This window comes from Rhinoderma darwinii, chromosome 3, assembly GCF_050947455.1.
Source record: "Rhinoderma darwinii isolate aRhiDar2 chromosome 3, aRhiDar2.hap1, whole genome shotgun sequence".
Taxonomy (NCBI): Eukaryota; Metazoa; Chordata; class Amphibia; order Anura; family Rhinodermatidae; genus Rhinoderma; species Rhinoderma darwinii.
The window spans coordinates 403,367,196-403,376,527 of NC_134689.1; positions in this window are offsets into that span (position 1 = coordinate 403,367,196).

A 9,332-nucleotide genomic window follows, 5' to 3' on the forward strand; every position below is an offset into this window, starting at 1 on the left:
TGCCCGGTGGCGTCGCTAGCACCGGAGGGGGATAGCCACATTCACTTGTATCTTCATTTTCAGGACGCACATACAGATGAATACTATAGGCTGCAGGCCACGTTAGGCCTGCAGCCTATAAGGTGCTCGGAAGACTCCCTGCATAGGCCGGCGTGATGATGTCACTGCATCCCGTCCCCTCCGCAAGGCTGTACAGCACTCCGTCACTGAAACGGAGCAAGGTAAGTACAATATATTTTTTTTGGGGGGGCACTGTGTGGCACTATATACAGAGGAATGTGTGGCACTATATACAAGGGTGGCTCTGTGGCACTATATACAAGAGGAATGTGAGGCACTATTTACAAGAGGGGGGGGCTGTGTGGCACTATATACAAGGGCGGTTGTGTGGCACTATTTACAAGAGGGGGAGAACTGTGTGGCGCTATCCACAGGGGGTGTGTGTGAGTAGCACTATCCACCGGGGGGAGGATCTGGCGCTAACCACTGGGCGGTCTGTGTGGCGCTATCTACAAGAGTGTGTGTGTGGCACTATCCACAGGGGGGGTGGAGCTATCTATAGGGGGTGTGGCGCTATCTACAGGGGGGGTAGTGCGAGCCAGAGGGGGTCTGTGTGGCGCTATCTATATGTAGGACCGTGTGTGGCACTATCTATAGGTAGGACCGTGTGTGGCACTATCTATAGGTAGGACTGTGTGTGGCACTATCTATAGGTAGGATTGTGTGTGGCACTATCTATAGGTAGGACTGTGTGTGGCGCTATCTATAGGGGGTGTGTGATGCTATCTACAGGGGCTGTGTGTGCCGCTATCTACAGGGGGCACTGTGTGGTGCTTTACTTAACAGTGTTTGACACAATTATATTCAGGGGCGCAGTGTTTGGTACTATTATATTTAGGGGCACAGTGTGTGGCACCATGATAACTTTATCTTCATTTATAGGTGTGGAAAGTGAGAAGCCGAAGACATCTGAGTGTCAAATTCTGCAGAAATGGGTCATGAAGTCTGGACCGGATGGAGAAGAAAAGAGGAAAAAAAAAACTACTAGAATCTAAGAAGTCATCACCTGTGAGCCACTAGATTTATAGAGAATTGGTCACCGCTCCTGACATGTTTATTGAAGGAAATCCTTGTATTTCACAAGAAGTCTTTGTGCGGCCCAGGACTGATAGACAAATGCGTGTTACCATTTCCCTTGTCAGGAGGATGTGTCCCTGCACAGCGTGATACTGTCAGCAATGGTTTGAGACTGTCAGTATGTAGGGACACAGCCCTTTGACAAAGCGAATTGTAAGACCCATTTGTTAATGTTTCACAAAAAGGTGGTGTTAACAATAGTTACGGTGTGGCAGGGCGGCGGTGGAGAAGGGGGGCCCAAGTTTGGGTAACAGCCCAGGGCCGATGCCCTACTTAATCCGCCACTGGGCGGATGCAACATTTTGATTTACAAATTGCATCTCTCCTCTGCTACAATGGCGATATGGAGCGAGAGACGTCACGTTTTTCAATTTCCTCCCTCTCTCACTATCACGGAGCAGCCACCCAATGAGCATTCCTGGAAGGTGAGAGAGGGAGGCGATAGCTCGGCTCTAGTATCACAGACCGGGATTGGTGCAGCACGAACGCGACCAGTGACGTGTTCCTTTCCCGCCTGAATGACCGGGCAGCATCCTCTGTCCTCGTCGTCGGCACAGCTTCTGGGGCCTGTGACTCAGGTAGAGCTATGAAAACTTAATTTACTGCTAAAAGGGGCTACTTGAAGTGTCAGTCTTAGAGGACATTCAGAGCATTGCAGCTGTCTGTCGGCCATCCAGGCCTCATCCCATTGCATTTGCAGATCCATAAAAAGATGCTTCTCTCTGCATTGCTTTATTGGTTTGTGGCCCCTACACGGCACTATTATTGGAGTCTGTCTGTCAGGTCTAAAATGCCACCCAGAGTCCCTTTAAGGGCATTGTTCTGATGTGGTGCTCGGCCGCTTCTGTCAACGCCATCTCCTGCGTGACTGTCCCGCCAACTACAAGATTGAAGCTGCCCCCTCGGACCACCACTAGACGGTGACGCTTAGGACTTTTTCTACAGCCGGCTTTGAGAAAGGCTTTCCCGACCTCCGTCACCGGAGAGGAGAGAATACGTAAAGGACGGATGCTACTATTTCTACAATCCACTTCTAATTTTGGCTTAAAAAAAATTGCACGCAATAATCTGAACACGTAAAGGCTCCTTCACTATACAGCGCCAGCGCAGATCTATATGACGTTATGCCTGTAAACAAATTTTGAAATTTCCATTTCTCACTACTGGAAGGAGGCTAGCTGGAAGCTCGATTATTTAACCCCGTAAAGACCAGTCAAATTTGAATTTTTAAATTTTCGTTTTTTTCTTCCCCGACTTCCAAAAGTCAGAACTTTTTTATAATTTCTTCGTCGGCATAGTCATATCTAGACTTGTTTTTTTGAGGGACAAGTTGTAGTTTTTCATGGCACCATTTTTTGTACCGCATAATGAAGCTGAAAAAAAAATATATATATATATGGGGTGAAATGGGCAAAAAACAGAAAATACACCATATTTTGGGGGGTTTTCTTTTTACAGCGTCCATCAGGCGGTAAAAACTACATATTCACCTTATTCTACAGGTTGATACGATTACGGCGATATAAAATGTATGTTTTGTTTTATGTTTTACCACCTTTTTTTTTTTTTTTTGTAGTTTTCACCGATACCATTTTGGGGGACATGCGACTTATTGATCACTTTTTATTCCATTTTTTTAGGAGCACTAAGGTGATTAAAAAAAAACAGCAAATTTGCGTGTTTTATATATATATATATATTTTTTTTTTTGGAACATTGTTACATTGTTAAAGTTTTTTTTACAGCTTTTTTACTTTTTGGATGCAGCGCTTCAAAGGAGTACAAAGATGGTGGACTGGGGGAGGGGGTCTTAGTTAGACCCCCAGGCTGCCATGACAATCGTCACCAGTCGATCCCGTCGCGGGGGGGTGGGGGTGGGGGGGTGCGATGGCGTAATTGAGGGGGCGCCTCCCTGATTCTAACAATTTAAAACTTGATTAAATGTTAAACGGGCAGAATCAAAGTGATCTTTGATTGCGCCCGTTCCAGTGAGGTGTCGGCTGTGTAACATATATAACATAGCCGTCACCCGCTGTGTATGGAGTGAGCTCGCTTACTGACGTGTCACGTACTAAAAAAAAAAAAAACCCACAGAAATGGGACTTCGCAAAGTGATCAATCCTGAACGCTTTGTGTCCAAGACATAGATGATCACATGGCGAAGCATACAACGATGCCACATCCTTCAGGTATTTTGAGGCAGATTTTGACCTGCCTGCACTCTTTGCCACGTTTTTAGCTCGCGGCCATTGAGCGCCGCGGGCAAAAAAAATGCCACGAAAACCGCTTTCTCTGTCTCCCATTGATGTCAATAGGAGGTCAGATGGAAAGAAACGCCCACAGGGGATGATGCTTCATTTACCCGCGAGCATTTTTTTTTCCACCTCCGCCTCCCATTAAAACCAATGGGAGGCGGTTTTTAGCAGTTTCCAAATCCAAAACCGTACCAAAAAACGTGCCAAAAAACTCAGTGTGAACAGCGCCTTAAGGAAGAAATGACGGCTGAATTGCTCAGTGCCACTTTTCATACACTTGTAGTTGACGAGAGCACTGAGATCAGTCAGCAAAATGCTTATTTTGTATGAAAAATTCCGCCCTTGTAAGTGACATTTATAAAGACCATATTTTCGGGCATTAGAAATTTGGCGGCACGCGATAGTAGGTCAGCGACAGATGCCATTAATCAGTTTTATGTAAAAAAATGGCGATGTTCACATCTGATGGAGCTTCTGTGATGCTCGGAAAGCGAGATGGCGTTGCTGCTGGACTCCGTAATGAAATCCCTCATTTGCTGGAACACCGCGGTGCAGCTCATCGGGAAGACTTCGGCCCCCAATGCACAAGGCCGTGCCATTAATCCCAGCCGCCCGCATTATCGGCCCGTTCTCCCATACAATGTATGAGAACACAGACCGTAAACCGCAAGAGATAGGTCATGTCCTATCTTATGTAGTAATCTTCTACGGCCCGGACACCTTCCCGTAAATAAACGGGAAGGTGTCCGTGGACCATAGAAGTGAATGGGTCCGCAATTACGGACGATTTTTACGGTCGGGTGCGTGGGGCTTAGGAATTGAAGATGCTCGCAAGAATGTTTCACTTACGGGAGATATTGAAATGTTTCGGAGGACGGTTTATACGATGTTGATCTTCTGATCCAAGAACGAGCCGATGTTCTAGAAGTTGGATCACGCCACTGTCCTTTACAGGCGGTGATGAGAAATATTCCGGTTTTACTTAAGGGGTTTTCCACCTTCTGACAACGGATGACCTATTCACCAGATAGGTCATCAGTACATGATCTGTAGTGGTCCGACACCCAGATCAGCTGGTCCGGTGCCTTCGCGCACCGGCCGTACATGCCTGAAGCAGCTGGCTCCGGCCACGAAACAGCAGCCGCGTTGCATTACTATTCAAGTGAATAGGAGCAGAGCTGCAGCACGGCCGCTATGCAATGTACGGAGCAAACGGCTTCCGGCTCCGTACATAGCATTATGTGCCACAGCATCCTGACCACCGGAGCGGCTAATCACTGCGGGGTCTGGGTGTCGGACCCGCACCGAAGAAATACTAATGACTTATCCCGCTGGATAGGTCATCAGTTGTCAGAAGGTGGAGAAACACAGCGATCCCATTAAGGGTATGTGCACACACACTACTTACGTCAATTGACGGACGTATTTCGGCCGCAAGTCCCGGACCGAACACAGTGCAGGGAGCCGGGCTCCTAGCATCATAGTTATGTACGATGCTAGGAGTCCCTGCCTCGCTGCAGGACAACTGTCCCATACTGTAATCATGTTTTCAGTACGGGACAGTAGTTCCACGGAGAGGCAGGGACTCCTAGCGTCGTACATAAGTATGATGCTAGGAGCCCGGCTCCTTGCACTGTGTTCGGTCCGGGACTTGCGGCCGAAATACGTCCGTCAAATACGGACGTAATTAGTGTGTGTGTGCACATACCCTAATACTGAAGGAAAAATTGCCGGACACTCAGTTTTGTGCAAGAAGTTGTCAGCCAAATGGCAGAATTAAGTAAGGTTGTGAAAAAAAAAATAATAATCGTACAACTCTTGATGCTGATCAGTATGTTGGGGCCAAAATATCCAGACTACGGTCAGTTTTTGGGTGAACCCGTACATTGGAGTGAGCAAGTATGCAAAATAACGACCGATAACAAACCGGCAATCAATATGGATCCAATTATTAGGTCTGTTGAACGCTTACGTTTCCCTTTGGGGTCTCGTTTTGCAGAAAATGAGCTGATGTGTAAAGGATTTGCCAGGCACAGCTTCTGTGTCGACGCCCGTGGGCAATCAGTCTGTACCTGCTTCTATGTCTGTGAGACTGACTCCATCTTCCACCACTCAGGATGGCAGGCTTAGGAGTGGGAGAGCCTATCACAGCCTGGCCAGACGGAGCTAGTTCCCGCCCTCTGTCTATTTATACCTGCCTTTCCTGTTCCTCCTTTGCCTGTGATTCTTCTCTGCTTGTTTCCTGGCTCTGCTGCTGCTGCTTGTACTACTGATCCTCTGCTTGTTATAGACCTTGGCTTTCTGACCACTCTCCTGCTCAGCGTTTTGTACCTCGTTCTCTCCTGGTTTGACTCGGTTCGTTCACTACTCTTGTTGCTCACGGTGTCTCCGTGGGCAACTGCCCCGTTTCCCTTGCTTCTGTGTACGTTTGTCTGTCGTGCACTTATTGAGCGTAGGGACCGTCGCCCAGTTGTACCCCGTCGCTTAGGACGGGTCGTTGCAAGTAGGCAGGGACTGAGTGGCGGGTAGATTAGGGCTCACCTGTCTGTCTCCCTACCCTGTCATTACATGATGGGAGTGGATAATTTTTGACATACCTTATTTGTCGGACTATAAGACGTAGCTTTTTAGCAAGAATAAATCTCACTAAGAACTTCCAGCGTCTTACAGTCAGCAGTCAAGGAACCCGGCTGCGCTAGACCCCCCCTGAACTCTTTCTTAATTAACCCCTACCCGACCCATGATGTGCTGGAATGATATTTGGAGCGGTCTCACGGGCGGAGCCCGCTCGTTACACTGCAGGTGTCAGCTGTGTTTTACAGCTGACACGCTGCTTTAAAGGCCAGGCATAGTGATCGCACTGTTCCTGGCCATTTAACTAGTTAAATGCTGTGGTCTATAGCAACCGCAGCATCTCTAGGGGTTTTCCCATGAACGACATTTATGAAATATCCACAGGATATGTCAAATGCCAGATAGATGCGGGTCCCAGAGGTGTGGGGATGTCATAAATGTCCTTCATGGGGAAACCCGAGGGGGACGGCCCCCCGCAACGCAATCATGGGGCGCCGATGGTTGTCATGGCAGCCTAATTAGGAACCTCAGGTCTATCTTTGCTAAGCCGTGCCTCCAGCAGGGCTTAGCAGAAGCCTGTAAAAATGACAATATACTGCAATACATTTGTATTGCAGTGTATTGTACCAGAGATCTGTTGATTGCTGGTTCAAGTACCCCTAGGGGGGACTAATAAAAACGTGTAAAAAAAAAAATAAAAATTTTAAAAAAAAAGTTAGATACATTTTCAGCTATTACAATATACCATTATTTAACTCGCATGGTGAATGGCGTAAAACATTTTTTGAAAACATCTTCACGCCCAAAAAATAAAAATCAATAAAAAATAAATCATGTGTACCAAAAATGGTGCCAATAAAAACTGCAGTTCGTTCCACCCAAAAAAAAAAAAAAAAGCCCTCGCACCGCTCAATCGATGAAAAAATAGAAACATTTTATGGCTCTCAGAATGTAGTGAAACAGAGCTAATTTTTTCCTATTATCTGTTGTCTAAAACCTGGGTGCGTCTTATAGTCCGAAAAATACGGTATCTGCCTTCAGCGGTACATTACATTATGGAAATGGCGCTCAAGATACTACAACACTCGTTTCAAGATAATATAAAAATGATGCCCAAGATCTAGAGAAGAAAGTAACAGACCGACCCAGGACTCGAGGACACAATGTGGTCTGATAAAGTCTTTTTAGAATCTTGTACATTTGGTTTTGGACGAGGAAGTTTAAAGACGTTGCAGCCCTTGTAGATATCTGTGCAACGTTCCTTGCCTCTAGTTCCGACAGTGAGCGTGGCTTTAGGCCGGGTTCCCCCGTAGCGTAAACGCTGCGGAATTTAATTCTGTTTTCTTAATTCAATTTTCCATTGTGGGCTTTCCCTCAATGAGTATTAAAAATCCGCAACAGAAAGCCAAGAGTTGCGACTGTTTTGACATGATCACAGCATTTACGCTGCAAAAAAATTGCAACGCCGGATAAAAAATAAAAACCATACACTTACCCAGAACGCTCTCCTTCCTCCTGCAGTCCGACCTCCTGGGATGACGTTTCATCGCATGTGACGCTGGAGCCAATCGCAGGCTGCGGTGTCACATGGCCTGAAACGTCACCCAGGGAGGCCGGAGCGGACGTCAGAGGGGGGGGGGGGGGGGGGTAAGTATGATCGGTTTCTTCTGCAGTGGAATTTCCACCCAAATTTTTTTTTTCGGATGGAACGTCCTGTGGGTTTGCAGGTTGGACACGCTGTGTGATGTTTACGCAGCGTGTCCATCCTGTGGGAACCCGGCATTAGTCTAATGAGCTGCTTATGGATTGGGGAGTAGATTACGATAAGAGGCTAGAGCTTCTTTTTTTGTGCTACTTATTGACGCGTTTTACAGAATTGTTTCCCTTTTCGTCCACTAGGTGTCTTACTTCTCTCCGCATCAGATTATGTTTTTGGCGTTGCCTCGTCTACTTGCAATGGAGAAAGAGAGAAGGATTGACGTCTAGAGGAAATAAGAAGGTTCCGTTTTTTGTTTTCCGTCCCCTGCACAGTGGCGTCTCAGAGCTGCCAAGACTTAGAGGGAACATTACAACAGGTACCAGGTAGTGACACAGGAGAGTCGACCGCTTGTATAGTTATTGGCAGAATGTTCCAGTTATATTGTAGTGATATCCGTGAGACGTGACGATCCTTCAGGTGAGAGGTCTGTAGATTCCTGGACACATTTCCTTCCTTATTACAGATTCTTCTATATCAGTTCCCCTGGTGTTACAGATGTGGCGGCTGTCAGGAGCCGCAGCTTCTCACCCGGACCTATAATCGTCTACTCCTATGGGGCGGCTTACATTGACAAGGTAGAAGAGAAAACGACTAGAACAAGTCATTTTCTGTGTGCATCTGCTGCTACACATTGAAAAAAAAATTTAAAAAACATTTGTTTTTTGGGCTAATAAGATTTTTTTATACTGAAAATAAAAAAAATTAAAGAACACAAAAATATCTAGATGTAAAAAAAAAAATAAAAATTATATTATATAAAACAAAAATTTGAACAGCACATTCCAACAGAATGATACAAAACGTGTATCCAGGAGCAAGAACGCCGGTGACTGCAAATTTATACAACACACAAGAAAATGGCGACCGCAGACTGCAACACTAATGCCACCTAAGCCACTAAATATAAATAAATATGCATTACATGCTAAATCTACTTACAATAGGGAGGTTCTTAGCACACTTTAGTCCCAGTTGTGCGTGTATGTGCAGTGTAGGTTCCCACCTCATAGAGGTCGCCTTGTCGTGGCAGGTGGGCTCACACAATTTGATCAAAATGTGCGCTAAGAACCTCCCTAATGTAAATAGATTGAGCAGTAACGCATATTTATTTATATTGAGTGGCATTAGTATTCAGTGTGCGGTCGCCATTTTCTTGTGTGCTGTATAATAAAATTTTTATATATATATAATATATATATATATTTTTATTTTTTTTCCAGTGCATCTAAAATGAATTAACTTTGAAAATCTTAATGCAAAATGTTCTACCATTTGTGTCTACAGCTCTGATGCAGACTACAGGTTTCCATGGTAACAGACAACAAACAGTCTGACCCGGTGTAGTCTGACCCGGTGTAGTCTGACCCGGTGTAGTCTGACCCGGTGTAGTCTGACCCGGTGTAGTCTGACCCGGTGTAGTCTGACCCGGTGTAGTCTGACCCGGTGTAGTCTGACCCGGTGTAGTCTGACCCGGTGTAGTCTGACCCGGTGTAGTCATACTCCCTTCCATCTGTCTGATACTTCTTGCTTACCTACCAAACATGTTAGTAAGAATTTGGGGACAGACAACATCACTGCATGATCAGACTACATAGGGTTTGTTAGTT